Source organism: Natator depressus, chromosome 7 (assembly GCF_965152275.1).
Source record: "Natator depressus isolate rNatDep1 chromosome 7, rNatDep2.hap1, whole genome shotgun sequence".
NCBI classification, from domain to species: Eukaryota; Metazoa; Chordata; order Testudines; family Cheloniidae; genus Natator; species Natator depressus.
This window is the reverse complement of record NC_134240.1, coordinates 99981374-100009340: the sequence shown is the minus strand read 5'-3', so window position 1 is coordinate 100009340 and position 27967 is coordinate 99981374. Positions and strand designations below refer to the sequence as shown.

The 27967-nt window shown below is 39.0% G+C and overlaps 2 long non-coding RNA genes across 2 annotated transcripts in view; both read right to left on the bottom strand.

Annotated features, from left to right (window-relative positions):
* Positions 1-458: 458 nt before the first annotated feature.
* Positions 459-21833, bottom strand: LOC141991680 (uncharacterized). The gene is made up of 3 exons (XR_012640432.1): positions 21804-21833; positions 7427-7482; positions 459-523 (listed from the first exon to the last, which is right to left on the bottom strand). It is a non-coding gene; the product is annotated as an uncharacterized LOC141991680 (long non-coding RNA).
* Positions 21834-21840: 7 nt separating this feature from the next.
* LOC141991679 (uncharacterized) overlaps positions 21841-27967 on the bottom strand; it is an 18020-nt gene continuing 11893 nt past the window's right edge. The window contains exon 3 of the long non-coding RNA XR_012640431.1: positions 21841-21859. This is a non-coding gene — a long non-coding RNA (uncharacterized LOC141991679). The remainder of the gene's footprint in view (positions 21860-27967) is intronic.

Genomic DNA, 27967 nt, shown 5'->3' with positions numbered 1-27967 from the left:
AAATAGGGGTTAGTTCTGGCTTGCATTTTATCCAATCCACAGAATTTCATAAAGGGTTCCAATAAAAGTAAAGGGGTGGGGAGGGAAGAAAAATTCCAATGCACAAAAAAGTTCTATGTTAAATAATAAACTTTGACCACCAGAAGGTGAGAATAGGGGTTAGGCTGGGCCAAAGTCTTGCACCAGGATCAGCAATGGCCCTAAGTTGAAGACAATAAACCAAGATCAGGGTCAGGGACTGGGCCAAGGTCAAGTATCCAGGCGAGTCGCAGTGGGGAGTGGCATCTCAGGCAGAAGCACACCAGAGGTCTGCATTGCTCACACAACTTCCAGAAGTGACTTCCTTGTTTATATGGAGAGTGCCAGCCTATCACATGAGGTCTGTTGCTCATGCGCCTTATGGCGGGACTTCCTGCAGGGCTTAACGTCTCAGTACTTCTTGGTGGTACTCTTCCGCAGGCAGCTGGTGGCAATAAGGAACCCTGTAGTCCCTGGCTCTAGGCCTAGGGGTTCTAGTGCAGTTCTGGTAATAAAGAGCAAAAATGCACAGGGTAATTGTTAGCCATTTGCAAATGCAACTTTCACATTTGTAGTTCAACTAGTCTATTTTGTTTTGAGGGATTAGGAAAAAGAGAGTGGGTGTTCTGACTGCATTATTCATCTGATAAAGAAAATGAGCTATACAATATTGTCATGAAAATACTTCTTCCCTTATGAAGGCAATTAATGTATTCTGGACAGGCTTTATAACTTACCATATATTTAGCAGGACAAATCATTGTCTGTAAATGTATATTTACCTTGCATTATCAAGAGAAAGCCTGTAGGGGGAGTTTTCTTATTACGCTTCTAGAGTAACCGAACACTGAAAATTGTATTTATTGTACTGTTTATTTGTTTATTGTACTGTTTATTTGTTTATTTATCTGTTTTGTTTATTTATCTGTTTGTTTATTTATTTGTTTATTTATCTGTTTATTTGTTTATTGTACTGTTTATTTGTACTGTTTATTTGTACTGTTTATTTGTTTATTGTACTGTTTATTTGTACTGTTTCTTGCTGAAGAATCCTTTTTCTTTAAATGTTACATCTTTAGATTTAGAAGAAAAAAGGAGGTGACAATACCATATTGAATGTAAAAAACACTGAATATTACTGCATAAAAATGTATGTTTAGTAAATAACAGAATATTTGTGATGACTTCCATACTTGAGATCTGCTATAAAATTATGGAAAACAAAGGGTTCAGCGTATATGGGATGGATCTGGGAGTCTGGAGACATGAAACCTATACCTGGCTCTGCCACTCACCTGCTGTGTGACATTGGTAAAGTTACTTGCCTTTCCCGTGCCTCAGTTTCTCCAACTGCAAACAAATGGAGATGATATAACTGAACCAGATTATCTGGCCCTCTGAGGCCCCATTAGGTCATTCTGATAGCACAAAGGGGCAGTGAAGTCAACTTGACTGACCTCCTGAGGTTATCTGGGCATATCTGACCAAAAGGGGCATGACTGGGGAGCTGCTGTCCTCCACCTACCCCAAGGTTCAGGAACAACCATTTGGGCCCATGGTCAGCAAGGCTTATTTTAGAACCAGGCTATTCTAAGTTGTGCCAGAGGCTGAGTAGGCTCCCAGCCCGTACAATGCAACTGTGATGTAAAGTCACCTTTGTCCCCCACCCTGAGTCTTGTACCAAGCACATTTCTGCCATAGCCAAGAACTGGGCCCAGTATCCTCTTTGTAAAACACTTTGCTGGTACTTATTCTTTCTAAAGTGCACTGAGATCTATCAATGAAAAGTATTATGTAAGTGCTAGGTATCATCATTTATTGATGCAAACACATTTCAATTTAATTTTGAATCCAGCTATCGAGGTGAAATTTACCATCAGAATCCAACATTTGATGAGGTTCTAACTGCTGATTGTGGCTTTTAAATTTACTTTGGCAACAGTTTTGATGCATGGCCAAGGACAATATCAAAATGATCCTGACAGCATATTGAGAGTGTAATAGGAAATCTAGTACCACCCGTATGGGAATGCCACAATTCAGGAACAGAATGAGCAGGGCATAGAGAATGGGGCTGGAGAAATAGAGCGAGAGTGGAATAGGTCCCTAGTAGACAAAAACAGCGAAAGAGATGTAGAAGGAAAGAAAGAACCGTGTGATTGTTAGCCTGAAAGCATGGTGGGAAAGGGAAGAGAAAAGAGAAGGTGGATATAGCAGGAATGAGTGAGGCTACACTGAGGCCACCTCCTTAAGAAGTAATTAACTCGCAACCTGGTGTAGTTAGGGGCATCCAGGCTCATGAATGACTGTTCTGTGCCTGTTACTCTCTGATTCATAGGCTGGCTAATAACCATCACCCACTCTGTCTATTTCTTCTTTTTATTTTTCTGGGCAGGTTGTCCCCTCAGCTATATTATGCCGTGTCCACATGAGCACTGCAACTATGTCAGCAGAACATGACATTTTGCCACTGCAGACCTAGCATTTAGTACTGTGTTTACAAGGCATGGTCAATGAGTACAGAGCATGATAAAATCATTCGCTGGACACAGTTTTCAGTGCCATTGTGTATGATGTCAGTGGGTGAAAACACTGTGATTTCAATGTAGTAATGTTCAGGGCAATGGAAAAATTAGGCCCTGTGTATTTGTTTAAACAAGAAATGGGTATACACCCTTTAAAATTATTGCTAGGGTAGGATTCATGTTAGTCCATACTCCTGGTGGAGGGAGTGCTTGTTTGGAAGTGTGGCAATAAATGGTTGATGTATCAGAGGAACGTTGGGTTTTGCAAACCATCACTACCCTGGGTGTGTCAGATTTTAGTTCAATTTGATCATGAGTGATTTTAGGCTTAAAGCTTAGAGCTAGCATCTTGAATTAATTGTCAAATATTTCCCCTAAGCTAGTGATGCTTTGTGGTGGAAACTACAGACAAGGTATGATGCTCCCTCTCTTCTTTTTAGCATGCAGCATTCAGATCCACCTGCTTCTGATAGTTGCTCCTCCACTATTCCTTGCCACACAGAGAAGGAGAGGACAACAGTGATGGAGAACAGGCTACTCCCATGCTCCTGGGTGCGTGGATGACTGCAACACCTGGAGTAGACTGGTCCTGACAATCTGTGTGCTCCTATGAGAGCTTTCTTGGGATCACAAAACTACAGAGAGAGCTAGTGGGCCAAGTTTGTGGTCAGAATGGCAATAAGGGAAGGAGAGAAATGTGGTTGGGGAAGGTCATCCAAGAGAAAGGATAGGGAAAGTGAGATGGTGGATGGAGAGCAGAGCTGCTCTCGGGATGTTCTGGTCTCGAGCCTGAGCCCGAGACATTTGGCAGAAGGAGTGGCAGCAGGGGGCACCAGAGTAACTACTGCAGTCAGACACTCTGCATATCTTTCTGTAAACTCCATTTCAGCAGGACTGTTCCCTCAGGCTCTGCTGCAGATCAGAAAAGCTAGAATGCAGTGCTCCCTGCTGAACATGTAGGCACCTTGATTGCTGGTGAGATTTTTTGCAAAGCTCTAGTGGGTGCATATCACTTACCGAAATATGATGCGTTCTCTAAACCAGGTTATTCCAATGTACAGTATATTTTGTCTTTGTGCTTCACTGAAATTGGGCAGATTAGCTTGCCAAAGGCTTGGAGTCGCTACCTCTTCAGCACGTTAAGGTAAAACGTAAAAGATGACCACTGACTGGGGGTGGCTGGAAGTGTTCCAGATTTAGCATCGAAAAAGAGAGGCATCCAAAATCAATGGTCATTTTTTAAAATGTTGACTGAAGTTTTTGGTTAATTGTACTGAACCTTGTTTTTGCCTTTCTTGTTATGCACCAAGGCCCCAATCCTGCAAACACCTACATATGTGCTTACGTTTACATGTGTGAATAGAATTTAATAAGACTACTCATGTGTACAGAAATTCTGCTGGAATTCATGGAAATCTGGGCTTAATGTAGCAAACTTGTTTAGGCTAATAATCCATTTTACAGTATGTATTGTATGTGTTTGTTCTAGAGAGAATCTAGAAATAAAACAAGAGAGCATCTTGAAGAGATTTGCAATTTACTTTTTTAAACAATGAGCAGCAGCTTAGTTACACGCTGTGTACTTCATGTAACAAAAAACCAAACATTGTAAGTGGAAAGCTAAACAATTGGTTTGCTCATGAGAACTTTCAAAAGCACATCTTCCAGTAAAAAATATTATTTCTTAACCCTTGCAGGCATTCAGACATCCTGTACTTGTCCTAAACATTGATTTGACATTAGAACCTGGATCATGCCAAGTTCTAGCAACTAATGAGAAAAAAAAACATATGTTTAAAATATAGCCTTGAATCAAGCAAAATTTATGCAAATTAGTTCAAGATATATTATTTATCTTTATATTAGATAAATGCCCAAGTATTAGCCCCAGTTCTGAACTGTGGTCTGGCCAGTTGGCATTGCTCCTCCAATACAAAGAGGTCAGAAAACTGCCAGATAACGCCAGGTGCAAATTATTCCTAGAGCAGGGTGGGGATGCGTAATGGCTCTCTGCACCTATTAGTGTAGGGATGGGCGGGGACCTTTTGGGGGAAAATAAAAGGTATGGTTGGAGGACACTGCTATGTTGCTGTTCTGGGCTGTCAGATGGCCCCTCAGGGACACTTGAAATAAGTTAGAGAAACAACAGTTTAGCCCCTAGATCCCACAGGTGCGAGGTAGTGTTAAGCCACCAATGTCCCATTGCCATGTCTCTTGTACTGTGCCTCCTGATAGCTCAGATGTGGGTCCCCAAACTTCACATCTCAATACCCCTTCACTTTTGGGTGGGTATGGGTGAAAATCTTAATCCAGATATTTCCAACTGTTCTTTTCTTTTGAATGGGCTAAACCAAAACCATGGACCCAATCACCTACAGAATTTGGGTTGTTTGAAATCCAGATCTGAACTGGGGGCTTGGGCCAATGTCTACGTTACATGTATTTTAGCACATCTGAATGTGTATTGTTGCCTGTTGTCAGACTAAATGTAAACAGCATGTCTCCTTGGTAAATATCCCAATACGGGAAAATTCCTCAGTATTACAGCAATGCTCATCATGCTACTTTATGTTTGTTGGTACAGAAAATTTGATAACTCCCTGTTTTCACAGATTCAATACAAAGCCTTAGCAATTCATAGTCTGTTGAAATTTAGCTAACAATTAAGCGCTGTGGCCTGATCTTGTCAGGTCCAGAACGCTTATAATCAGTGGGGGTTGAAGACACTCAGCACATTACAGCATTGAGCTCTGTGCGCTAATTTAGGATCATGGATGGATTCAGGTATTCTTTAGGGATCAAAAGAGAACACTCAGGGTATTTCATTTTACATAGTACTTATGTCTAGTCCGTTAATGTGATTAGACAAAAATTCAAAGGATATCTTTGCATCAAGATGTATTGCACATGTGTGATTGCAATACTCACCCTACAGACAGCGATACTGACTCTCAAGGAGCTATTAGAGGATGTTGCATCACTAGCCCCATCACTGACCCAATAGCTTCATCAGACATATTATAGCCTATGACAAAAAAAATCTCTAAGTAGGCTTTTGCACAACAGACTATAATGTCACTGAAGGAGATATTCCTCTACATCAGTGGTGGGCAACCACGAGACAGTTTGTTTACATTGACCGTCCACAGGGACATGCTGGCCGCCGCTTCCCACAGCTCCCATTGGCTGGGAATGGTGAACCGTGGCCACTGGGAGCTGCGGGTGGCCGTGCCTGCGGACGGTCAATGTAAACAAACTGTCTCGTGGCCTGTCAGTGGATTACCCTGCCGGGCCGCAGGTTGCTCACCACTGCGCTACATTCTATCATGTCAAACAACCATTGTTCAAATTCAATAACTCTCTAATTAGGTATTTACCAGATCCAGTAAATATTAAGCATTGTTAAAACCTCCTTTATTTATTACCTACCAATCAATAGTCCATTCAGACTATTGGGTAAGTTAACGATGTTATCACAGGTACTTTTTTTTAACAAAAATACCACTGTTTGAGAAACAGAGTAAATGTAAGTAAAGAAATAAACACAATCAGTTAAAACTGATTCAGATCCATGCAGGATCTGTAGCATGAGAGCTGAATGTATGCAATGATACTCCAGCTTTAACATATGCACACAGGCATGTTTTTCTTTCTCTATCATTTCTTTCTCACAATGACATAAATTAGGGGCTACGGTCTCACTGTGGATGCTCAGAGCTAAGCTAACCATTCCATTCCATGTGTGGTTTAAATCAACACCTCCCCTGTTTTCTCTTGAAATGCAATACAGATTTTGGTGAATAATAATTTCCTCCACATGAACATCATTTTGTTTGCCATTAATTTGATAAAGATTTCCCCACCATGTAATATGTGAATATGTTTACTTAAGAAAACATCATGAGTCCAGCAGCCTAATCAGAATCCACAAAGGAACTCTGAAGTGCTTACGATATTGTGTTCCCTTTTGGATTGCTCCCCGTACCTTCACTTAATGATCACAGCTCTAAAATGCTCACATTGAAATGAATGTCTTAGCCTAATTATTTGCTAGTATCTGATAACATTTTGCCACAAAAATGTTTGTTTGAATGTATCTTGTCAAAATAATGTTTGTGTTTAGGATTAGCCACTGCTTGGCTGAAGATTTATGTAATCAGCTTACTTTAAGATTAATTCATGAATAAAATAAAAATACCTATTACCACTTAATTTATATAATAGCTATTTATTATATTTTAACAGTCCAATTAAAAATTAATATGGACTGTAAAACCATAAGATCATGTAAACATTAGACTGTTTATATATCAGATTTTGTGTCCCAAGATATGATTATGCAGCCCAGACCTTTCAGGTTTGCTGAATAAAAAAAGGTCACAAGTGAAATGAGATGAATATTCTCAAACTCACCTCTGTGCAGACATGTACACAGCAACATACTGTCTCCCCTAATTCATCACTCTCAGATTTGAGAGGTGGCAGAGGTTTCATAGAATGGAAGTGGATTGATGGAACCCAAGAGGTGAGTTATCCCTTGAGTGGGAATCAAAAGCTACTGAAAGAGCAGTCGGATAAAGCCTTCTGTTGTCACAGCCCTCTCTTTAGTTCGTGTTACACCTTTGTGAGCAGATAGTGCTTTTTCCTTTGTTTGATTCTCTGGTTTTGGCCTTGACTGTGAGGTTAAAATACCTCCAGTTCCAAAGAATGGTATTTAAATGTTCCATTTACATCGCATTGGCTTTCAGAAAGTTTTCTGTTCTCACAGTTTATATCTTTAATTAGATCCTCCTCTTATATTTATTCACCGTCCACTCATATTCAGTCTTGCCATACCTCTGAGATCTATTATGTTATTGCATGCATTGGAAAGCAGATCTTACCAGCAACTATCTTTGAAAGGTCCTTCTTCAGTGAATCACCATCTTGATGTAAAATCCTGCAAGGAGCAGAAAGTAAGAAGGAGCTGAAAACTCTCCTCAGTTCACTTTGGGCCTTATTCACCTCCCACCAAAGGCTGTGACAAAACGCCCATCAACGTCATTAGGAATGGGATCAGGTCGTCTGTAATTTGGGAATCTGCAAGTAAAGGCTGAACAACAAATGATTCAAAGAGGATCAGCACCGACAATATATGATATTTCTCCAAACCATCTGAATCCTTTGGGTCTGAAAATCTCCCAATCATAAATGCTTTTACATGATTTTCGCTACTTTCTTCCTGCCATTGGACCAGAAATACCATGATAATAACTTTTCTCACAATATTTCAGGACTCTGCTTCCAGTCTGGGACAGAAGGAGGAAGGGCAGAGGCATGCAGAAATGAAAAATAATTTGTAAACAAGTTATAGCTTGTTGCTGTTGATCCTCAAAAAAAAAGTTTGTTTCAAAATCAGTCTAATTCAGCCCTTGTGTAAGAAAGTGTAAATCTATTGAGGACTTTCACCCATTTATGAAAGGGATGATTTTTGTCCAGTAAGTCCTAACTCTGGTCCTTAACTCATCACCAAGTAGAATTTACAAGTTATTGAGAGACAACTCTCTTCGTGTCCTGCCTAAAACATCGAACACATTTATTAACCTTCTGGCAACTCTTTGTTTTCCCTCACTGCTTGAGGACCAACAGATCCTTCTACATAGTGAAGAAAGCAGCTCTGTGTACCATCTGGAAGTGCTCCATGGACCATGACTACATTATGGGAATCACCATTTTAATAGTATGAATACCCACTTTAATTATTTTTAGTGTTACTTACGGTGAGTATTTATTGCAGCTTTCCCCCCATTTTTTCAACTAGCTACATTGAGGAGCACAGCTATGGCATAACAGCCTATGCCTCCCCAATGCAAATGCTGACTCTGTCTTTAGAATCGGGCTAAAACCGTGGTGTGGGCTCTAACTATTATGAAACCAGTACAGGACTGCTGTGCTGGAGAGACAACATGTCTAGATTTTGTGCAGAGGTCTGTGTAGGGGTCCTGTGGATTGAAGCAGAGAACAAGCAGGACCAGTAGCTTCTTGATTAAACAGAACTGTTGGATAGTGCACCTCATGGAGATGGCTCTGATGAGATGGAAAGGGGTGCAACAGGAAAGTAGCTGCCCTGCTTTGACGCCTGGATGAAGAAGAATTCCATCCTCCTGAATGCCTGCAGAATTTTCCTGGTTATTCAGGCTATGAGTTGGGTAAAGGACTTACCCTGGAATGAGTTAATTGGATTAAAGTTTTAGCAACTCTGTATCCACTCTGACTCATCCCATGGTCAACATGCTGTTAATGGAGTGGTTCAATTTTTTAATTAATTAATTAATTAACTTGCATACTATAATTACAAAGGTACCCAAAATGTTGTGGTTTCTGGTTTCTTTTGGATTTTTTAGTTTAGTTGAATTTTAGATGGCAAGCCAGAAATGTTGGTTGGACTTCGATCTATTTTCTTTCAGATTTGTATTATAATATAAAATTTATGAAAACCATGTAGCAGATTCAGGTTAATTTGTTGTTATATTTGCGAGCTTATTTCATTGCATTATTAAAACATTTAGTACCATATGTGTCACTAATATTCCAAAATGTAATTAGCATATTTAATCAAAAACAATTAGAAGCAAACACTGCTTCCCTTTTTAAGTAATAAAATATTTATGGATGGAATAAACAAATGGAAAAGCACTTTGAGGTGTTGATTTCTCAAGAAAAAAAAAACACAGGAGAAGACGACTTCCAGCCTCTAAACTCCCTCTGGAGGATTTCTTGCCTGGTTTTACTCTTGGGAACTTCAATCGTTGTATGACAATTCCAAAGAAATAAAATTTCATTTCAATTCCTCAATACTGTAATAAAAGAACATACATGAATTGAGGAAAGTTGTGTAAATCCCAACTTGGAATTAGCTGTGCTTGCTGAAACCTTTCTTTTGGGCCGTAAACCATTTGAATGCTGATTAGGGTTGGAGAATCTTGATAATAGCAACTCAGCCCGAGATCCAATAAAATTAAAAAATAATTGATCTTATTTCAGCCAAACTTTAACATCTTTACTGCTTTACCCACGACATGGGGCTGTGGAAAACACTTCTGGTTCTCATTCATTATCTCTGCTGTGCATCATACTGATATAATTAAAAGTGGCCATTTAAGGCTATGGGTCAAATAACTCTGCTATACTTCTAAACACTTTATCCAACTCATTGGTAATGATATCATGGATGGCCAGGAATGCAAGTAGGCGATACCCTTCAGTACACAGTACCAGCAAGAGATTTTTAATGGGTATGGGGTACCAGAAAGACTTGGGGCTAGCCCCACCCTCCAGGAGTTGGTCTTTGTTTAAGTTTGTTAGCATATGTATTGTACTGTTACATTGGTCGGGAGTCCTCAAGAGGGAAAGAGTGGAGGGGATGCAAGGTGTTTAAACAGTGTTTTTGATTCTGTTTCTGCCCATTGGTCTGAATTATCCATGACATCCATACTGCATCACATCAAGTCCAAATCAGTAGAGGAATGCCTCTGTTTGCACTGACCAGAGGATGTTTGGATTCTGATGTCAGCCCAGTTCTGCAGCCTTACAGGAATCAGGTGTTGTCCCCAGTGTACACAGAATTCTTCTTTGCAGCCAAACCAGTCTAACATTTTTCTAATTGGAACTGGAGCAGCAAAATAAAGAAAACAAATGCCTCATTTTCCAGCTTTCTGGGTGAGAGAACTACAAATGAAGACTAAACCAGCCGCCTCAGGAATCTGCCAAGAACTTTGCTGAAATATGTTCCTCATCTTAGCAATGGAGCTAAGACTTATCACACATCTGCCCACCTTTATTCGGATGAAGCTCCTTCTGATCTGACAGCTCAGGCATTGTCAGTTTCATCCACAACAATTTACAAACTTGGAACCTAATCCTGTAAACCCTTAATCATTTGATCAATCCCACTGAAGACAATGGGACTATTTGCATGATTGTGGATCACTTTTGTGGGCTGGTAAGAGTTTCAGGAGTCTGTTCCTATAAAGGAAGTTGAATCCCACATTGAAATACAATGTTTGGGTACAATACCATAAAGTAGTTTAGGATACAGTTCAACTTAAAATTTGTCTTTTAATAAATCATACATATGCTGAAATGGTTCCTTACCCAACTTCCATATTCCATATAAACAGACTGAATACTACATATTTTGGGGGAAAGTGAGTAATTAAGCATGTTGATGTTTGTATATACAAAGGGAGTTGTAGGAGGGGATGGGGAGAGCGTGGGGGCCCCGGGCTGGGGCTGGGCGGGGAGAAGTCACATGGAGGGTCACGTGGGGAGATCACGTGTCCCCCGCCCTTGTGTCCCTCCCATAAGTGCAGTACCGGCAAGAAATGATTTCTACTTGCACCACTGTGGATTGCACACACCTAGCCAACTGTTTTGAGTAAGTGCAACCTCTTAGCAAAGCTGCAGCCTTCAATCTGCTAGCTGCTATCCTGTGTATGAAGCATAATCCATCCAAGACTACAGTTATCAAGAATCGCTAGCTTACATGTTGTCATCTAAGAACATCAAAGTAGTCTATATGTTTTAATTTGTTTCTGGTAAAAATACTTTTGATAAGCCTGTGGTAATTTTTATTCTTCTTCTATCCGCACATGGACCATGTTGTAACATTTCACATATTGCCTTTTTATACTGAAATACGGGAAGCCCAGAAATGATGTATGAAAGGCCTTTGCTTACCACTCTGTTTAAATACAGATGTTTGCAGTTAGCTGAAAAAGATACCAAAAACCCAGAACTCCTGAGATGGATCAGGCACTTCTAGGCTGGACTGATCTAGAAAGAATCTCTCTTGCAAAGGAATAAATAGGCCGCTTTTCACCTACTGAAATATTACTACACTCTGCATGTTGTTCTGTAAATCAGAATGTTCCGTTTGAAACACAGTCAAAAGAAACAAAATACGTATGTAACACTGCTGCCTCAAACACGTGAGTGGTGGGGGTGGGGGGAAACTTCTGAAATACAGAAAACATTTGTTCGAGTCTCCAAGGAAAATGAAGTCAAACCAAACAAGCATATAATATAGATGTATGCCTCATGGGCAAAGTTACCTCTAAGCCCATATGTTTTAACAAATTAAGAGGTAAATAATTTGCTGAAGTTACAGTGCAACCACATCAGAACACCTCTGGAAATGAGATATCTCTGTGTTCCAACTGTTATTTCCTGTGAAAATGTTTTCTTTTAAGAGAAATGCACTGTTCTGTTGCAAGCAATGCTACTGTAAATAGCTATTAACCCTTTAGGCCCTCTGCAAATGGTGTGGTCATTTGAAGTCTAGCCTCCGTCCTAGATTTATATCTGCAAGCGACTGAAAGAGATTGATAAAATTCAGTTTTTCAATTAGAAAAATACCACCAGGGACTTCCTTGTGAATGAAAGGTTACTACATGTATCATAGGATCTAGCACATAATTCTGCCATTAAAACTTTAATATGTGACAAAAAATGCTAGTATCGTCCCCAAATAGTTAACTTTCACTCTGTAACTTTTCATTTTAGTTAGTCATGAATATATCTAACATACAGAGGCCATCAAAATCTCACCACTAGAGACTATAAAGTCTACTTACATAGGGTTCCTGGGATTTTTCATGTTCTTATGGAAAATATCTCTGAAATCCCCTAGCTGAAAATTTTGATCTCATTTGTGGATGTGAGTGATGCTGAGAAAGGGTTGAAGAGTGAAGAGAACACTTTTCTTGCATAATTTCATTTGTCAGGAGAATCTTGCCGCTGACATTGGAAGAGTGATTTAATTGATTTTAATCATACACCTGAGATTGGGAAATTGAGCCCTCTGTCCTGAAAAATAATTCTTGGCTTCCATGAGAATGTTTAATTTGCAGCTAATAGTTTTTTCTTGAAGTTTTGTTGTGAAGTTTAGAAAATACAGCTCAAAGGCTGATACACAGAACTGTTTACTGCAATCTAAGACATCAGTAAAGCAGGGTTATTCTCTTTGTTTTTCAATAGTACTAAAAGATGCCTATTCACATGCAGCTATTACTTCTCATACATGCGGGAATAATACAGATTATTTCACACACAAAAATTGGAAGCAAAAGCTCTATCTAAAGATTTTATAATGTATACAAGAGAGATACAGCAATATACTTTTGGATGTGGGGGGTGTATCCTAGAAGAGTCAGAGGGGCTTTGATAACTCACCACTGGTAACATTTAACCAGAAAACATCCTCTGGCTCAGTGTGGCTAGATGCTCCAGTTGACTGTGTTTCTGAACTACCATAATATATCAGCGTAATCTTGGTGGTGTTTTGCTATATTTTAATGATGTTTCAGTACAATGCAGTCTTTTACCTTGAGTTATCTTTTGTAACTCAGTTCATAATAAACAAAAATTGTTCCACTGTTATTGTTGAAACACGTGAATAAAATCAGATTATTTTTTGCATGGCAAAGTGCCAGAGCATTTTACAGTTGTGTCACAGTAAAACCTCCATGACCTTCATGTTCTATTATTAAAACAATTAGATAGGCCTAAGGTCAGCAAGAATTTTTTCCTCCCCAACCCAAATGCATGAACATTGAGGAAATACTTATTATTGCCCTGTAAGACTCTCACATGTTCCTGATGTAAAACTGCAAGTTCAAAATATGTCCTGTTCCCTGATGATCCTGAACATTTGCATAAAATATTTGAATTAGGAAAACTCTCAATTCAACAATAGTGGGTAATAATACTATTGAAGGGACTGCCCTCAAAGTGCTTTTCTATCATGTTGGAACTACAGACTATTAGCAGATTGTAGCAAAACCCTGCCAGTATATCAATGCCGTAGAAGAGTTAGTCTGTTTAAGCCCCTTCGTTCTACCCCATTGCAGTCATGCTATATTAACTTAATGGGAGACTATGATATTTCAGGATGACAGAGGGATTTTGGTATGATTCTATTTCAGTAACTTGCTAGTATCATATTCGTGACATTGCCTTTCAAACAAAAAGATGAGATGAATTCCTAAACAAACTGGGTTATGTCTTTGGGCCATGTGGTCCTGTTAAGGCTTTCCTCAGCTGAAAGGCAGTGAGCTAGGAAGGAACCCTGTCTCTAACTGCGTGGGACATCAGACAGGCACTGTACATCAATGGTTTCTCTGATGCCAATCCCTAATGTCTACTTCAGTGGTTCTCAACCTGTGGCCCACGTGCTGCTTGTGTCCCAGTCAGCACACAGCTGCAGCCCATGTGACATTCTCAGGGCCACACAGGTACTGTTGGATGATGCCCATTTATGAGGCCTGCATATGTGGCCCACAATGGTAAATAGATTGAGGACCACTACCTCTAGTAGTCAGGCTGGACGGGACCTATATCCCAAAGGAAGGAGAAGTTGGGTGATCACTTAAATATATGACAGCATAAGACAGAGATTCTACTTGCCTTGTCAGGTTGTATATTTCCTGTGGGCTCTGTACCACACACTACTAAACTCAGGATTAGGCCATAGGAATTTAGGCTGAGTATGAACTTCAGATTTGAGGCCACATCCTTTTATAGGTTCATTTGAAAATTAACAATGTCCTTAGGAGGCAGTGCTTATCTCTGGCCAAAACTTTAAAGATCCAGTGATAATTTTAAAAACTTTATCTATAGGAATAATACTACGCATATCTTTTCTGCATTTCTCTTTCTCTTTTCCAATTAGTAGGGACGTTTTGTGAAAACAAGGATCTCTTTCTTTTTTTTTTTTTTTAATTGAGGTCATCAGCTCCTGCTGCTCATTCCTCACTTAGCACATCGTTCTTAACATGATGAAAAGATGCTTTACACGTGATTATAATTACTAGTATTTGTTTAGTGGCAAAAGTGTGTTTGGTCCTGTACACTACACAGAAATAAAGACCTGCTCCTGTTGAAGTCAACGGTAGTATTGCCATTGACCTCAATAGGCGCAGGCTAACTTTAAATGTAGTTTTGCTGTCTAGAGCCTCATCATGCCAAAGACAACACCAATGGACATTTGGGCCAGATTCTCAGATGGAATAAATTAGCATCGCTCCCACTGATTTACACCAGTTGTTGGTCTGTCTCTTTTGCATCTACTACTTTTGTATCTTTTGTTTCACATCTATTACTATGCAACCTTATGGAGTTCATCGAAGTTGGTCCAAAAAAGATATTACCTCACCCCTCCTTGTTTCCCTCATATGGGCAGCTAGCCGTGTTGGGTGGTGCATAAGGGCAGGGATCTGGGATAGGTAAAGTCATATCCAGCCCCTTTGGGACACCTGTTAACTCCAAGTGAGTAGGGACAGCTCAAGACTTGAACTCTCCAGAACGCAGGTCTGGAATTCTGCCCAGCTCTTTTGTGGGTGTGCAGTGTGCAGCACAATGAGGCTACCCTTGCCTGCTTACGCACCAGGCAGCATTCCAGACTCTGCATTCTGGAGCGTGCCAGGCTTGCTCTGTCCCTTATTCCCTAAGGAATAAGCATCAATTTACTAAACAACTGCAATTCTGTTTCATGGAAATGTTCCTAGTATGACAAAAGGAAAGGGGGAATTAAAACAATACAGGCCAGATCCTCTGCTGGGCCATTAAAGTCTATGGAGCTGGGCCAATTTACACCAGCTGAAGTTCTGGCCCTGCACAGGAAGTGTCAGCAGAACTGCTCTTCTACAGATTGTGTTTCCAAGTGATCAATCCTGCACATTAATCATCAGTTTGTTTCGTCCTACTCTTCTGTATTTAATAGGCTACAATGTGTGATTTTTGCTAACCTGGTAAATTCACTTTGATAAAGCAGACTGGTTAAGAAGAAATAATAATAAAAACTCACAAGTTAGTTTAAGAATGTGCAGCATGTGAATTTGCACAGGTAGGGAATGTATTTAGCAAACAGGCCCCAAATGCTCTTATATTAATTAGTTAATGTTTGTAAAGCAGTTTGAAGGTGAACAGCACAGTGCAAGTGTTAAGTAGTAGTATTATATAAACTGGTATGGTTCATCATGCTCCTGTAGTTATAGCAACCACAACAATCTTGATGATGCCTCTTAATTTTGCTGACTTTTTTATCATTACCCTCCAATGATGATTAAGTGTCATTTGTCTTATAATTTTAAAGTTATCTTTAACACATATAATAAAGTTTACATAATTATAGCCAATTAATATAATTTGCATGCATGTTACTGGGAAGGTGAAGAAAATGTTTTATCACCTAGCATGTAATTTGGCTTATTTAACTATTTCCTTTTAGCCTTCAATGATAGGTTGTCACTCCTTATAAATGACGAGAACCTCAGTAAATTCTGTTTTGAAGAGTCTTCACTGTGTTAAGTCTCTAAAGGTATAGCTAGCATGGCTTTGTAAATGCTGAAGAATGAAATTTTCTGGATGCCTATTACAGGAAGGTTTGTTTGTTTTTTTTAAATCACACTTTAGACGAGCATGGCCCTTCCTAATGAAATGTGGGAACAAGTTGCTTTTTCATGAAAGCTTTGAAAGTGTGCATGTACTGTACTTTGTAGCTGAGCTACAACAAGACTTTAAGTGAGTAAACAGTGTTTAGATTGAACATGAAAAGAGTGAGCATGAAAAGACAGGTTCAGAATATTACATGATGCTTTGCAAAAGTGTAAATATGCCTGCCTTTATTTATTTATTTTTCTTCTTGGTAAATGGCAAACGTTTACAACCCAACTAAAACAGTACCAAGAGAAATCTTGTGTTTGCTCTTTGGAAGATATTCAATAAATTATAGTGAGCTGCAAATGTCACTGGATTGGGAACTGTTAGAGCTTTACCTTTAAGTCTTTAAGTAAAGACTTGCAGCTGGTGCAGTGGCTGGGTAATCCCTAATGATAAGCTCCTTTTAATGTGGGGGTGAGGCAGTTTTCATACAGCTATTACTGCATTAACCTTACTCTAGGTATGGTGCAGGTGTTCACAATATTGTACTTTGCAGCCTTCCCTACTTTATTCTTCCTTCTTATATCTCAACCCTGCTTTAAAAGATCCTCTTATACCATGGTAAAAAGATTGCAGTTCAAGCCTATTATCAACAAAAACCTGCCAAAAGGGCTACATTGTCAGACTTTATGATGGTACTAACTATTCTGTTGTTCTCTGGAGACCAAACTTAGACCATTAAATTCACTTCATTTGTGATTTCAGTGCCCTGGACTGCAGACATAGGTCTTTTGATGTAAAATGCTAGTACAATAATCAATGGTACCATCTAGTTCCTCTTAAAGTATATCATAAAAGTGTAATGGTACCTTTCTAAACAAAAGGTGACAATACTCTTGTATAATACAATTGTATGAGGATGATGTTTTCAGTAGACTTTATTTGATATTATGATGTACAAAGACTTTACACATTGGAATAAACTGCGTAGCTGAGTTCACTCTATTATTTTCAGTAGACTGACTATATTGTCTGCACTAGAGTATAGATAATTTTCATGCAATGGGGAACTATTTTCATATCCTCTCCATGTAATAGAAGAGGTTATAAACAGGCTGGGATTACTCAAAAACCAACACATGCCTTGTCTACAGACCCATTTAAGACAAAGTCTGCCTTCCAAATGGTCTTGTTTAATAGGGAAGCTCCCAGGACTTGCTTAGTTGAGTTGACAGACTGTGGCTATTTATAGTAAATGTGGAAAGTATTTGAAAATTAAATTTTTACCAGTAGAATTTAGTTAATTTTTGCCTCGGGAGACTGACTTTCTGTGGAAAGACCCTTCTTGTATACCCACAAATCTTCAGTGCTAAACCTATTTGTAAACAAACACAAGTGATAGCTCATTGGCAAACAGTGAACAGGTTTACAATTAATGAAATTGTTGCAACAGAATACACAGAAGAGTAACTATGGTTGCAGTCATGTTCCTGTCATTGCACACACAGGGATATATTGCAATGCACTCTACATTGACATTCCTCTGCAGCAAACCCTGCTTTAAAATAAAAACAAACCCAACAACAAAAGGTATGTGTTGTGCTGAAGTGCCAGTGTTTACATTTGCCAGAGATTCATGCTTAAGCCAAACCCCTCATTGGCAATCAACTACAAAATTGGCCCAAATATTACAGATCAGATTTTTTCCCCCTGTGAATTATTATATTGTTCCCAAATGCTGGGTTTGGAGAAAGGTTCTTAAGTAGTTCGGTTCTGATCTATAGTGGAAAGGAAAAAAACAGTGGTGATGAACTGGGGCCTGATTCTCCCCTCAACGCCGTTTGCAGGATAAGCATCACTTCAGTGAGAGTTACATGTATCCTGCAGTGAATGGAGCAGATAAAAAATCAGGCCCCTGGACCTGAAATATTCGATTCTACCAAATGTGAAGGATGTGAATGATTGTTATTCCTCTTTCAAGTGAAGTCTGGAGAAGGCAGGGATGCCAACAAGCTGATATTCCCTTCAGTTTTTACCCCCCCCCCCAAAAAAAAAGAACACATGTTTTGGTCAAGTTCAGAAGCTCTTTATGATGGTACTAACTATTCTGTTGTTCTCTGGAGACCAAACTTAGACCATTACATTCACTTCATTTGTGATTTCAGTGCCCTGGCCTGCAGACATAGGTCTTTAGATGTAAAATGCTAGCACAATAATCATAAGTAGCAGAAGTAAATATGAGTGAAATTCCGTGAAACGAACATGCAAGGTAGGTAGGGTGTGTGTGTGTGTGTGTGTGTGAGAGAGAGAGAGAGAGAGATTCTTCTCTCTACAGGGAAAGAAATTAAAGCAGAAGGACACTGACTGTAGCAATAGCACATAAGGTCAGTGGCATGGCTAGGATTTTAGAACTGGGGTATTACAGGGTCTCCACAATATTTTTAAAGCAGGGGTTCAAGGGGGAAAAAAAGGAAGCCAACCATGATGCATTGCACTTATGGAGTCAGACGGGTAGTCAGGTACCTAGCTTTCTATAACACTGTTAGCTACTCTATATGAGATGCAAAAAGAGAATTATTCCAATGTAAGATACGTAAGAAGCCATGTCTTATAGATTCTGCTTGACAGGTCATCAAGTAGTGTATAACTTGCTCTCTCAACCTTGGTGTTATGGCTTTGGTAATGGCCCAAAGGTTGTGCCCACTGTACCATTGAAAATGGGAAAATTGTTCAGTTAGCATGTTTTGCACAGTCTCTTAAGTTGATTTTTCATGATTTCTTATGTAAACACAAGACCATAAAAAACATGAACTTTGAAGAAAAAAAGTGCTTTGTAAATCCTAAGTATTATTCATCACTGAAATCAGAATCTGTGATCACTTCAGCTGTTCATTTAGAGCTCGCACACCTTCCAGAACTCAAATAGGAGATACAGCACCAATGAAGTGGGTGAAAGTCAAATGCAAAGTGCCCTCCATCAGCCTTCTGCAAAATTTTATAGTCACTAATGACTTTTGATTGTTCAAAGAGTCATTTAGGCATATAGAGGTGGGAATTTTACTTAAGTCTTAAGGAAAGTACCTGTGCCGATTTGCAGTTTCACTTCCCCGCCACTGCCACAGTCATTTGCTGAGCTTTATTCATTTATTTATTTTTCCTGTAGCCGTGAAACACATTTCTCCTTGAACACAACTGCTGCTGCTGCGCCTCTTTTTCCCCTTTTGTTTTCCTCTGTGGCACTATTTAATACATGGGGTTACTGACTCAGAGCAAGTTAAATGGCAACATACTCCCTGACCAATGATGTTTATTCATAGGTAAAGGAAGAGATGCTGTCACCCCCACCATCACATTAAGCTTTTCCTCTTGCTTAATTTTTTTGTTCACAAAGAAAAATTTGGGGGCCTTGCCAGTTAAAAAATAATAATTCCCATTTAAGTAAGCAGCTTGTTTTTTAGCCTTCCTGATCTAACTTATATGACTTTTCCCTCTTTTTCTCCTTGCATGGCCCCACCCCCATCCACCACCAAAACAGCAATAAAATGATTTTAATGTTAAAAGTGCTGTGATGGAACACAAATATAGAAGATCAAGAAGAAATGTTTGATTAATGCCTGTTGTGAATTCATCGTATTAAGCAATTGCTGCATATTTACAATTCCAGTATCCATATGACCTTCCAGCTGGACTTCACAGCTGGACTTCTGTATTTTGTGAAATAATAAGATCTAGCCCATGGCACTTTCAATCTGTACACCTAAAGCGTGTTACAAAGGTTCTGAAATATTATTATTACTACTGCTAATAGCACCGAGCTTTCATATAGTGCTTTCCATAGGAAGAGTGCAAAGTATAACACAGGGAATCAGCAACATTATCCCCAGTTTACAGCTAGGGAAACTGAGGCACAGAGCGGTGAGCTGACTTGCCCAGGCAGTTCACTGGACAAGCGAGGAATACAACCCATGTCTCTTGATTCATAGGCTAGTGTCCTCACCAGCTTTCATGATCATCTTGAAGACATTTTGTAATGGGAGAAGCGGCACAACAATCTGTGTTTTAATGTTGAAATTCAGTCTGTGTGAAGCTTGCAGAATGATAAGTAGTTACTTTTCTTTGGTGTAAAATGTTTTATTTTTTTCCATATGGCAAATTGACCAAACTTTTTCAGGCAAGAAATAACATTTCCCTCTTTAACAAATATGGGGTAAGTGTGACTGTTAGTGTTTACATTATGGACACAAAGAGCCAACTTCAGACCTGGTGTTAGTGGGTGATTGATTTCAGTGGAGGTCTGAATTTGGCCTAAAATATGATGCATAAGATTGGAAGACTGAGTAGATGCCATTCCTCATTATTTTATTTACTAAACCTGTTTCAGCAATTAATGGTTGGCAACATTTATATTTACAATGATGCCAATTCTGTCTTACTCTTTCCATCAACATTTCTGCTGTTGTACAATGGTTTCTGCAAGGATTACACTTTTCGCAACTATCCCTTCATTTCAAATAATCTCTGATATTATTTTACTTAAAAATTAGGTTGCCTCCCCATCATTGATTGCCCAGATGGTCATCTTACAAGATGGAAAGCAACCTGACAACTGGCAACCCTCCAATTCTCAGAGAAGATGCATAGCATTGGGCATAAGTGCCAGTATTTCAGGTGGGTTGAATAAAAAAGATGACAGTGATTAAAGGAGTAATGTTCAGTAAGTTTGGGAGTTGGCTATTATTATTATGTGCATTTGTTACTATGTTATGCTGGGGCCTTTCATTCTTTTAAGAGTAACTACAAACTTCTGTTATACCCCACAGACACAGTGTTCTGAAAAGCAAACTCTCTGCTCTCCTTTCTCTTCTTTCTGAGCTAAGTACAAGTTACTCTTAGCTCAGAAAGAAGAGAAAGGAGAGCAGAGAGTTTGCTTTTCAGAACACTGTGTCTGTGGGGTATAACAGAAGTTGAAGCACTTCAGAAGCAGCAGTCACATGTTCTTGGCCATCAGTAATACTTATTATTAATTAATAATATCTAATTCTTACACAGCACTTTTCAGCAGCAGATCTCAAAGCACTTTACAAAGAACGTCAGTACAATTACAGTGGCCCTATGGATGGATTTAATTAATTATGCCAGATGAAGTTGGGAACAGGAGGACCAAACTTTTTGCTTTTTTATATGTATTTTTCATTTTTGTATTTTTATGTGTCCATACAGATAAACATACTATAACGGGCATAATTCAGCCTTCATGTGCATGGACACAGCTCCACTAATGTCAATAAAGTTCCCCCATAACAGATTTTTGATCCTTCCTGTGCAAATGACAAAGTCTAATGTAATGAAATTTAATCAAAATTTAAAAGGATTCCCCTCCCCCATTTATTTCAAAGTTATACTTTGACCTTGAGCCAGCATTCTTGGTGCAAACTCCAACAGAAGTCAGTTGCGGGTTATAGAGGTGCAAGAAATAAAAGATGGCCCTTCTGGCTCATTTTACTATGGGCACTGAGTGGGAGAGAGAGGAAGAGTGAGAGATTTTCCATATCAATGATGGAAGTCTTTTGAAACTGTTAGTTGAATGAAAATGTAGAAAACACAAATCACTTAGATTTGGTGTATGTGATAGTATGGGCTAGCTTTATAATTGATATTAAACACAGTGGCAGAGACTGATATTGTTGTAACCAAACACCAGGCTACCTGAGAGACAGCAAAATAGAATAAATAGATAAGATACTAAAAGTTAATGTGTTGCTTTTTATTTTGGCTTTGTTTTGGCTCTCATTCTCTCTTGCCTGCTAGTTTGGTCCTTGGAAGAAAAAGAGAGGTACTTACCATTGATTTTCTCCTCTCCAAATGACAGAGTCGATTTAATAGCAAAATTTCAATACCTGTAAAAGAGATCATGTTTTAAGTTAGCTGACATGTTTACAGCTTGACCCACTGCTTCAGTACAAAACAAGGCATTTAAAAAGATCTGGGATAGTTCCCTGTTTAACCCCTCAAAGATAGAAATACAAGGCTCCCATATCCTCAGATATAAATATTCCAAGTTTTGTTACTTGTATGCAGTTTTTAAGGATACGATTCACAGTAGGTCTGGCCTTAAACACATGCAACACAAATGACTGCACCACAACTAAGGTGGGGCAGAGTTCGTCTGGGGCTTACCCAGGAAGGACAGCTCTGCTTTGTGGTGGTGGTGGTAGCGGTGGAGGAAGGAAGTCAGAAACTGCTGTATAAAAATAAGGTTCTCGGTGGTCAGCTTTGCAGCAATGACTCACCCCCGCGCCCCCGAAGAACATGAGGTCCAAAGGGCATAAAGGTACAAAACCTGGGTAGGGCAAGTTTCTTTGTTCCAAGCAGTGAGGAAGCGCAAAGGGTCAGTGGAATCGAGATTTTGGCTCCAGGCTTACAAGTTGTCTATTTTGTTTTCTCTTAAGGAGTCTTGTCAATTCAAGGATCCAGAGAATGGGTTGCCTATGCGGCACTCCATGGAGGGTGGTTGTTGCAGTACCGGGTCAAGGACAATGCAGCTGCTGGTGCACCTTGACGATCACACATGGGACAATGGGTTCTTTCTCCCCAGTAGGGCTGCTAGGCAAGATGCCATTTGGAGATGTCTGGGAACCCGGATAGGTTGGGGAAGGGAGGCAGCCAAGCAAATTGCTGGCACTTCCTTGTGGTGGATGTCCAGTGCAGGTCCTCCATAGGGAAGGCAGCCAGTGACCCGATAAAAGGCCTGGTAAAGGACTTAAAAGGAGGACCTAAGGTGGAGCACAGTTTGTCTGGGGCTTACCCAGGAAGGACAGCTCTGCTTTGTGGTGGCAGGGGAGGAAGAAGGTCAGAAACTGCTGTAAAAAGGGTGCTCGGTGGTCATCTTTGCAGCAATGACTCCTTCCCCCCCACCCCCCACCGAGGAATGTGAGGTCCAAAGGGCATAAAGGCAAGTCTCTGTTCAATGCAACAAGGAAGCCAGCATTCACCCTCCCTCCCCTAGTGGAGGTGAATGGCAGGCTGGGTTAGGATCTGCTGTGGGCATTACGCTAGTTGCTCCTTTTATAGGGGGGCTGGGAAGGAATTTTTCCCACACCACTTGAATTGGCGTCAGTGGAGTGAGGTTTTTTCGCCTTCCCCACAGCAGGTGTGAGGGAGGACCTTTTTTGGTGAAAAGAAAAGATGGTAGGCCATATGTCGCACCTTATTTTATAAGGTTGGGTGGATGTCCAGTGCAGGTACTCCACAGGGAAGGCAGCCAGTGACCAGATAAATGGCCTGGTAAAGGACTTAAAAGGAGATACTGGATAAAGAAACAAACAGGGGAGGGGGTTGGGGACTCCTTTGATTGGTACAGCCGGGAGCCAACCCAACGGGAGCCTTCCCGTTCTCATAGCCCACCTTAACCCTCTTACGAGGGTGGTGGATGGTAATGTCCAAGCCAGGGGTCGGCTGGGGGAGCTGGATGGAAATAAAGAGGGGCTGGTGGAAGCCCTGGAAAATTGATTTGAATAAACATGGATTTGCCTACACTGTACACTTTATCTGCCAGGTAGTCCCAGACATCTATATAATAAAGTTGTGGCCTGATTAAAATCCATAGCAAGTGTCTCCTGTCCTTCTTGCTGTGTACCCAGACAATAACTGCTTGGAACCTTACTTAGCTTACCAACACGGGGCCCAAACCCTTTCTTCATCAGTGACCATAATGGAGGCCAGCTCAAGGCCCCAGCCCATTCCGCTTCAGCAAAATCAGCAAAGAAGCATAAACCTGATTGGTGCTTAGAATCCTGTGAACTAAGTTTGTGGACTGCTGTATTATACAGATTGAACTACCTATTGAGATTGCAAAATGGGTGAAATAAACTGAGCCTCAGAATAAAAATTCATCTAAATTGTTCTGAGTCCAAATACTGATTTTTAACCTTTTGGGAAAGTTAATGCTTTCAGCAGAGCTTTTTTACAATGTTTTATACTATACATATGCACGTTATATGTCCAAATTGCCTCCAAGCTGACAATCTTTTTGGTGCATTAACTACTTTACTGCCAAAGATCTAGCCAGATTATTTTTCTTTTTAATTACTGAAGAAAAATATTTCAGAATAGTCTATTCTGTAAAATCTTTGAGGTAGCAAACATATTCAAATCTTAGAGCAAGTCTATCAGTAATAGCTCAGGTCCATCAAACTACCTTAGTGTCTTGACTGATAAATATGTTATTTTTACATTATGATTACTGCATACTATTTTCTGTCACTGCTAATTTATTTGAAAGTCTTAATTTGGTAGGTTATGAATTCAGTAGCATTTTATAATGAGGGTTGTTGAAATAAATAAACCCTTGAAAATAATATTAAAAGAAGGGTGCAAAATCTTTCACTACATAGATCCCACAATATGAATAGATGTGACACACACAGAGACAGACAGACATATTAACCTCTTATAAATCCTTGGAATCTAAGCCCTTTAAGTGTTACTGCATACAATTCTCCCATAAAAAGAAGCATATAACATTAAAGCTCTATATCAAAAGTGGCTTTAATATTGAAAGCCTGCACTATAGACAGACTGAGAAGAGGGGAAGAAAAAAACACATCTATACCATATGTATCATACATATGGATTTATTTTATTATGATTATATTATAATTATTTTTATTTCAGGCTTCTAGTTCTGTTTGCAAATGATTCTATTTTTTGTTTCTAGCTTTTCACAGGGCACATACATAGAGCTCTGTGGTACATGGGGCTCTATTAAGCTGCTGTTCAATAGTTTGGTGATATTCAGACAATATTGAAACATTCCCAAATGAACTTTGCAGGGAGACATTTTCATTCGCTGCCTCCCTCCTCATGCATATTAACAAATGGTATGCAAGGCCTCATTTAATTCACTGATTTTACATTCGGATCACTTTCTCTTTTACAGCTATTTTTACCGGGCTCCATTAATCTTTGTTGAATACAATGGCATACATCTTTAATGCGGCCGCTGTCAAGTCATATTTCAGTAAGAGCTGCAAACTGAATGACAGCAAGCAATATTAATAAATTTAACATAGACTATATCAATTTTTAACAGAATGAATGTGGAAAGCTAAATGTATTATTTTTCATTTAAATCATAGGGTTTATCACCGGTTAAGTAGCAGCGATTTCAGGAAACTTGTGACGTGCCGTACAAATAGATTTACATCTCATTAATAAGTAAATTAGGCAAATGCCTTTCAAGTTCAGACAAGTACATAAGTGTAATCTCCATATTAAAGGAGTAGTCTTTGATAAACCACTGAGGAATTGCAGCAGCCAACTATGTGACATGTTGCCAGTGCCTGAACTCTTCCACATTCCCACCTTTAATTACACTGGTTCATTACTAAAGAGATAAGTGTCTCTCCAGTTAAGATTCTATAAATGAGCAGCATGCGGGATCCTCCCAAATCATTTTTGCAGAAACCATGAAAAGGTGGTAACAGTTATGAAAAAACGAATTATCACCTGCTCTCTTTCTTCCTTCCCTGTAATAACATTAAAATATTAAGATGAATTCCTTTTAAATCTCTGAAAGAAATTGTCCATTACGGGATGCTATTTTGTTTAAGAAAGAAAAGGGGGGGATGTAAAAAAAAAAAAGGAAAAAAAAACTCCTGTGAATTTTTTTTAAATTTCCCTTCTTAAATCCCAACAGAGATAATTTGCTGTAAAATTTAAACCCAGTGAGAACTTGTCTGTTTGTGTTAAATAAAAAAGTTACGGTTGGTAGGAGACATATTTTTGCAGTAGCTTTAGTGATTATAGGAAATTACATGCAAAGCCAGAGTTCTGATCCTAAGTTAATTTATAATTGGAAAAAACTTATTAATTAGCTATGTCATTCTAATTAAGAATTAGAGGAGTGTGCATTAGAAAGTCAGTCAATATCCAAGTGACAGAATTAAAAAAAAAATCATAAGTCTGCAAGCTGCATAGCTCTGTCCACTATCTCTCTGAACTTCTTTTTAGGAATGTTCTGATTGCTATTAGAAACTAGGACTCTGCATACAGATATCTTAAAGAAAGAAACATGGCTTTTTGTGTTATTGAAAGAGAAACCCAAAAGTGAGCTGTAAGAGGATCTCTCTCTATTTTGTTGATGTAGTACATTTTTGCCATCCAGGAGATATGTACACTTAGGGCCCTGTCCAACTTTCAGTCAATGAAAACAGATGTACATAAAAACGCATGCAGTTGTATACAAGAATGCACACACATATGCAAGAGACCTACCAATGATCAGACACAAATATACATACATACAGACAAAGGGACTAATTTTGAGGCCCTAGTAGAGAGACATGAGACATGAGAAAGAGCTTCAAGATTATACCCATACCGTTGTGTATTAACAGTACAGACATAAGTATGCACATACATGTATACATAATATTTCCCAGGCTGCCATATTTCTAGTCCTGTCCTCCCCCTCTAGGCCCTGTTTCTGAGCTGGTCACAATTTACCCTAAAAAGAAAATCTCCCTCTGTGTCTCTTGATGTTTTCTCTCAGTATGGTGGAATTTTCAAAGAGCAAATTAAACATTAAAATAGATACAAAGTTCAAGCTTTTTTTTTTTTTTAAATCATGTCTGAAAAAATACAAAGTGCATATTTGGGGACATAGTTTTCACAAGTTTGAAATATATTTTTGTTTGGACAAATATTGCAGAGAGACAGCTGCAAAGAGTCCCCACAAAAGTTGAAACACAGCAAAACTGAAAAATGGGACCAGTTATTCACATTAGGACTTGAGAGTTTGGCAATACAAGAGGACAAGCAAGACTATAAAACTAATGTCGCAGTTAATTGCATCCTTAAAAAAAAAAAAAAAAAAGCAAAATACTGTGACCTAAACCTCTCATAAATATATTGACCATTTTCCATCTTGTGGATTTGCTTTCGATTAGTCTAAGGGATGGGGGTGAGGGAGCTAGAATGTGCAATGATGGAATTCAGTTTACTTATTTGAATACCAAAATATGACCCACTATCAATGACATAAAAAATCTTTCGCATTAACAAGTTTCTACTCTCTATTTGTTTTCCTAGCATAACACAATATTCCTTTAATATGCTACTAGTATCATAGCAAGTTAAGTTTCAGAGTAGCAGCCATGTTAGTCTGTATTCGCAAGTTAATGACCTGTTGTATGTATAGAGTAAGCTTGTTACTCATTTAAATCAGAAGCAAACTTGGGATTTTAATGAAATTATTGGACTTTCATGTTTTAACATTCCGTGTACAGATGTGACAAAATAAGCATAAAGAGATATGATACTAATGCAGCAAGTCAACGGGGTGACTCCCACTGATTCAGTGGGTGCAGAGTTAGACCAATGCTGAGCTCCTGTGAAATCTTACTCAAGAGATGTATTTGCATAAACCTCACAATGCTATAAGGCATTGGAAGAGAATTTTACTGTTTACTGATGAAACAACCAGCTTCAATGTTGACATACTTTTCAGAACATCACTCTTTTTAAACCATAATAGGAGGATTGTTGATGATAGGAAATGAGTAAAAGAATATAGTTGATTGAGTTTTTGGTCCTTTCTTACTATTCATGTAGGGCATGCACACCATATATTGTTAATTAATGAATGACAGTCTAGACTTTAAAGATGTGGTATTTCTTATCATTTGGAAATAAGAGACAGAGACAGAAAATGCAATGTCATCTTTCTCAGAAGAATTCTCCTCTGAGTAATTAGTTCACATTTAACCTGGTCAAAACCAGTGCAGGATATTCAACTTATGAAAGCACTTTCATTTGAATGCTAAAGACCATGAGAGTCCACAGATCATAAGTCATGGAGCAGGACGTACCTGTTTAGTCTTCCTATCTTGTTTACAACAACAATTTCATTCTCAAATCAGCAGTAGCTTAGTAGGTGACATCCTGGCCCCATTGAAGTAAATGGTAAAACTTCCCAATGGGATCAGGATTTCACCTAGTATATG